The following is a 5,884-nucleotide window of genomic DNA, read 5'->3' as shown; positions in this document are numbered from 1 at the left end:
AGGGCATCAGCTTGAGTTGGAGAAGGAGGATCTTCAACGGCACTATAAGAAAAAAGGCCTATGGCCACGCTTTTTTCTTGCCACGCTTCAAAAGCGTGGCCAAAAGTGGTCAATGGCCACGCTTTTATGAGGGTGGCGGTAGATTAGAGATTCGGCCACTTTTTTTTTGTCACGCTTCAAAAGCGTGGCGAAAAGGATCAACGGCCACACTTTTGTAAGGGTGGCAATTGATTAGAGAAACGACCACGTTTTTTTTTCTGCCACACTTCAAAAGCGTGGCCATAGAGAGAAACAAGGACGTTTTAAAAGCGTGGAGACATGGTTACATTACGGCTATGCTTACAAAACGTGGCCATATCCTGATACTCTTTTGGCACGCTTTAAAAGCGTGGCCAAAAGGTTTAAAAATAAAAAAAAAAAAACCTAATAACCCCAAACCTAATAACCTTGAATCCTACTAACCTTGAAACTTCAAAAGCTTCGAGACTCTCTCAGTCTCCGTCACTCACAACCCATAACCCTAATAACCCCTCACGCTCCACCTTCCACATCCCGATCTCAATCTCCAGCTCCCGCAAACCTTAATCCCAATCTGACTCTGCTCTCCGCGTCACCGCCCCCGCCGCCGTTGTAGTAGCATCATCCCAACTTCTCCTACGTGCCACCTCAGGTCTCTACTGGACCTCCCTTCGCGCCTCCCGCCGCCCTCTCCTTCCGGCCGCTGTCTCCTCGGGCACCGCACTTCTCCCCGCTGCCAAATCCATCTGGAGGCGCCGCTCCGCCCAGCCTTGCCTACCAGAATCCGTCGATTCCACCTCCTGGTGTTAGCTCAGCAGATGTAATGGCTCCCGTCGTCGCCTCTGCTGCCGGTGGCGTTGCTGTTCCGGCGTCTGTGCTGCACATGCAGCCAATGATGTCGTATCAGGCTCCCCCGACGTCTTCTCCTCCCTCGCTGCCCTCTGCTCCGGCCAGTACCGCACCGGATTTGGCGCCATCCTCTCCGCCGGTACCTTGCTCTCCGCCCTCGTTGTTGGATTCGTCGCCTTCTACTCCGCTCCGTTCTCCTTCGACCCCGTACCCTTCATCAGAGACGTGCTCTTCTACTTGACGGCAGCGATGTTACTCTTCTACGTTTATCTTAGCACGGATATCTTCCTGTGGCAGGCGATTGGGTTCATAGGGTTTTATGCATTCTTCGTTGGTCTCGTGTTCTATATGGACTTGGGAGTAGTTGATGGCAGAGGCAAGAGTGGGAATTCTTCCATAGATCTTGAGGAGCAGAAGGAATTAGTTGCGGTGCACGTTGATTCCGACGCCAAGGTTTCGGGATCTATGAACGATGAGAAGCGCAGTTCTGGATTTCCGGGAGCTTATGGATTGGTATGTTTCAATTTCAATTAAACTAATAATTTTTCTGATTTAGAGTTTGATATAAATGGATTTGGTTTTTTATGGCAATTGGATCTGGTAACTTGGCTTTCTTGGTTTGTTACTTTGTTGGCTAGAACCTGAATGAAAGAAATAGTAGTTGGAATAAGGAACCTGATCTATGTTCTTACCAACTCATTTGAATTTAGGCGTTGGATTTGTTTGATTCTTTTTTGCAGTGTACATGGTACTGTGCACGTTTTCTGATTAAACTTATTGCATTGATGTAACCATGATCATTTTGATTATATAATTAAGGCAATGGTTCTTATCTTTAACATAAAGTAGGCAATACTGTTCATTTCAGGGATAGAATTCTAGTTTATTTGATAAACATTATTCTATTGGAGGTTGTCCTGGCTTATCCCTTGCTCTCTTCATCCAGATTTCTAAAGCATGAGAGATTCCTATTGCAACTCTCAAACTGTCGATCCCCGAGCCAGTGCTGTCGCAATGGAGCAGACTTTACTCGTTAGCCAACATCGCTTTTTGTCCGATAGCCCTCTTGTATGCTTGCAAATCATTTGTGCCATTTGATCATCCCATAGCTTTCCTCTTCCCAAACACTGACTTGCCCCTCTGGTCAGTGGTGCTCACCACAAGCTTCTGCCTTGCATGCCTTCATTTAGTAATGGAAAAAGAACCTCCCAAAACCGAGCAAATACCTGTGGTTGTCATGGCATTTGTTATGAGCGTGTTTTGGATATCTACCGCAGCTGGAGAACTGGTGAACTGCCTTGAAACTTTAGGTCTAGTTCTCAAACTACCACCGACAATCCTCTAGTGTGTATTATTATTAACATGAATCTCTTAATAGAAATTGAGGACAACTTATCTTTCTAATACGGGAAGGTATATTGTCAACACCAGCTATTTCTGCTGTGATAAGGAAGCAGAAGGCAAGCCAATCTAATTAACCCCTTTTTATCCTATTTATTTTAGCATATACCTTTTCAGCTCACTTGCTAATCATTTTTCTCATTTCCTTATACTTTAACAGGCAAATGGTGGATTTATTATGAGTGCTAGCCATAATTCTGGAGGGCCGGAATATGATTGGGGTATTAAGGTGACTTAATATTTTTTAATTATGGGTCAATTGTGCATTGACTAATAGGTTATTTGGTATTCATTAAACATAATAAATACAGCTCTGTCGCATAAAGAAGATTTGTCTTGGTATATCTATAGCTAATTTCCATGTTGTGTGTATGTTTGCTAGTTGGTGTTTTTGACAAATCCTATTTTATTTACTCTAGTTTAATTACAGAAGTGGGCACCCTACTCCAGAATCCATTACTCTAGAATTAATTTGTTGGTGATTTTTTTCTTGTTTCATTTCTTCATTTTCTTTTTTCTTGAATGGTGCTATTAATGCATCTAAAATCTTGCACACAATTTTGCATCATCACCCTACTCTGTTCCTATCCGGTATTACTCTAGTCAGCCACTAACATTTGGTCCTTTTTAGTGTTAAATCTCTTGATAGTGCATTTGAATAGAGAAAAAGTACTGTGCAAGTAAGAAAGGAGCTACTGAAACTGATGCGCATGTATGACACACTATAATCATGTTGATATCAATGTTTTCCAGGGTGATAAAAAGGATTCAGTGACAGCAAGTAAAACCCTAGATTTGACATCTGGTTTTGAAGTTGGCCCAACAACAAATGGTGCATGCGATGCGGTATCATGTCATAGTGCTCGGTCAGTATTGACTATTGCCTTCCAGTTTCCTTTTGACAGTAGTCTGCAGGATAATGTTGCTGTCATGGCATGCCAGTACATCTGTAGTGTGATTTCCTCTGTGCAGAGGGTTGCCATGGCAATTTCTCCATCTAGTATAAACCCGGCAGTTGGCTCAAACTCTCTCCTGGTTCTCCAGAGGCTCTTACACTAGCCAACTGGATCTGCTACAGTTATAGGCAAGTCTGCATCTGTTGTATTGTGTTCAAGATTTATTGTTGAATATTCATTCTTGAAAAGTATCTAATGATGCCCTTCACTTTTTTGTTCTTTTTTCTGCTAATAACAGTTATTATTTGGGGGCAGAGTTGCTGAGATCTGATTCTCTCATGGGTGAGTCAGTGCTTAAATATTTGTGGCATCATCAGGATGCCATTTTGTGCTGTTCTTTGAAGGTATGGCAGATGTTTTGTTCATAGTAGAGTTCATCATTTCCATGAAAGCCTTTAATTTAAGATATATATGATTCTCTGTCTGGATCGTAGTCGGTGCCGGTGTTCATCTTTGCAAACCAGGTTGGCCTTGACATGTTGGAAACAACTTTGGTGGCTTTACAAGACATCACATGGGTATTTAGAGGAAGGTAATTCATTAAGTCTGCAAAATTGTAACAATGAATCTTTCTCTAAGTGTTGTTTATGTATGTTCAACTTTAATTTGTGGGAAATGGGAATTATTTCTTTCATTAACTGTTCTGTTTCTTTGTTTATCAGTGCCTTGTATTAACTCCATCTTGTGAAGGCAGAGAAAGCTAGAAGATACATTCCAAAAGAATTCAAATAGGTTGAAGCTTTTGGGTAGGTCCAATATATGGGTTTGAGTCTTTAGATTATCAGTGCCTTGTATTTTCTCTCTTTAGATTATAAATGCAGCAATTCTTTTATGGGTTTGAGTCTTTAGGCAATTTGTGAATATTGAATCCAAGAAATGTCGTTAGTTTGGAAGACTAACTATTGCTGACGTGAACTCAGGGATATTTTTGTTTGATGTCTTCTGATTTGCATTCTAATCTTTACAATGATGGTTGCCCGATGTCCAGTGTTCCTCTGCGAGCCCAGAGCCACTACTAGACCCTGTTTTACTGTGCACCCCCTCTGCCACTGTCGCTACCCCAGCGCCACCACTAGGCCGCCACCGTGTTGCTCTGGCCATTCACTCATCATCATCAATCTTTCCCTTCACTCCCCTATTCCAATTCCCTGCTCCCAGGTTCCCCTTTCATCTCATTTTATCTGGTTTAGCTCATTCTGTTTAGCTTGTTTAGTTCAACTAATTTAGTTTAGTTGAATTAGTTAGAGAATCTGGACTGGTTAGTGGATGTAGGTTTTGTTTTGTTTACTGCTGTTGTTCGAAATGAATTTGTCTTTCCTCTAAATGTTGCCCTGGATGAACTTGTTTATTGTGCTGTTTTGGTGTTGAATTCTGGACTTGTGATTGCTGTTTATTGTATTTTTTCATTGTCCAAAATAGATGCTGTGAAAGTATTACTGGTGCACGAAAATTACTTCACACTATGTAATTCCGCACAACTAACCAGCAAGTGCACTGGGTCGTCCAAGTAATACCTCACGTGAGTAAGGGTCGATCCCACGGAGATTGTTGGCTTGAAGCAAGCTATGGTTATCTTGCAACTCTTAGTCAGGATATTAATTAGTGGTTATCAATTGACTTGCAAATGAACAAGAGAGCATGAATTAAAGGTTACTTGTTATGCAGTAAATGAGAATATGTTGGAGTTTTAGAGATGCTTTGCCTTTTGAATCTCTGCTTTCTCTCTATCTTCTTCTTCACACACGCACGTCCCTCCTATGGCAAGCTGCGTGTTGGAGGATCACCGTTGTCAATGGCTACCATCCTTCCTTTCAGTGAAAATGGTCCAGGTGCGCTGTCACCGCACGGCTAATCATCTGTAGGTTCTCGATCATACCGGAATAGGATTCGCCATCCTTTTGCATCTGTCACTACGCCCAGCACTCGCGAGTTTGAAGCTCGTCACAATCATCCAATCCCAGAATCCTACTAGGAATACCACAGACAAGGTTTAGACTTTCCGGATTCTCAAGGATGCTGCCAATGGATTCTAGCTTATACCACGGAGATTCCGATTAAGGAATCTAAGAGATACTCATTCAATCTAATGTAGAACGGAGGTGGTTGTCAGGCACACGTTCATAAGGTGAGAATGGTGATGAGTGTCACGGATCATCACATTCATCATAATAAGGCGCAAATGAATATCTTAGATAGGAACAATCATGATTGAATAGAAAACAGAAATACTGGCATTAACTCATCAAGGCACAGCAGAGCTCCTCACCCCCAACAATGGAGTTTAGAGACTCATGCCGTCAAAAAGGTACAAAGTTTAGATCTGAAATGTCATGAGATACAAAATAAATCTCTAAAAGTTGTTTAAATACTAAACTCGTAACCTAGGTTTACAGAAAATGAGTAAACTATGATAGATGGTGCAGAAATCCACTTCTGGGGCCCACTTGGTGTGTGCTGGGGCTGAGACTAAAGCTTCTCACGTGCATAAGGCTGTTTTGGGCGTTCAACGCCAGCTCTGGATCCAATTCTGGCGTTGAACTCCAACTCCTAACTTGTTTCTGGCGCTGGACGCCAGACAGTAGCATGGAACTGGCGTTGAACGCCAGTTTACGTCGTCTATCCTTGAGAAAAGTATGAACTATTATATATTGTTGGAAAGC

General features: G+C 42.2%; 1 pseudogene; it reads left to right on the top strand.

Moving 5' to 3' along the window:
* The first annotated feature begins 2,982 nt into the window (after positions 1-2,982).
* On the top strand, positions 2,983-4,428 carry LOC148548537 (homeobox-leucine zipper protein REVOLUTA-like; annotated as a pseudogene).
* The last annotated feature ends 1,456 nt before the right edge of the window (positions 4,429-5,884 follow it).

The sequence above is a fragment of the Arachis ipaensis genome, chromosome B8 (assembly GCF_059453495.1).
Source record: "Arachis ipaensis isolate K30076 ecotype BB chromosome B8, ASM5945349v1, whole genome shotgun sequence".
Classification (NCBI taxonomy): domain Eukaryota; kingdom Viridiplantae; phylum Streptophyta; class Magnoliopsida; order Fabales; family Fabaceae; genus Arachis; species Arachis ipaensis.
This window is presented reverse-complemented; position numbering and strand designations above follow the sequence as displayed.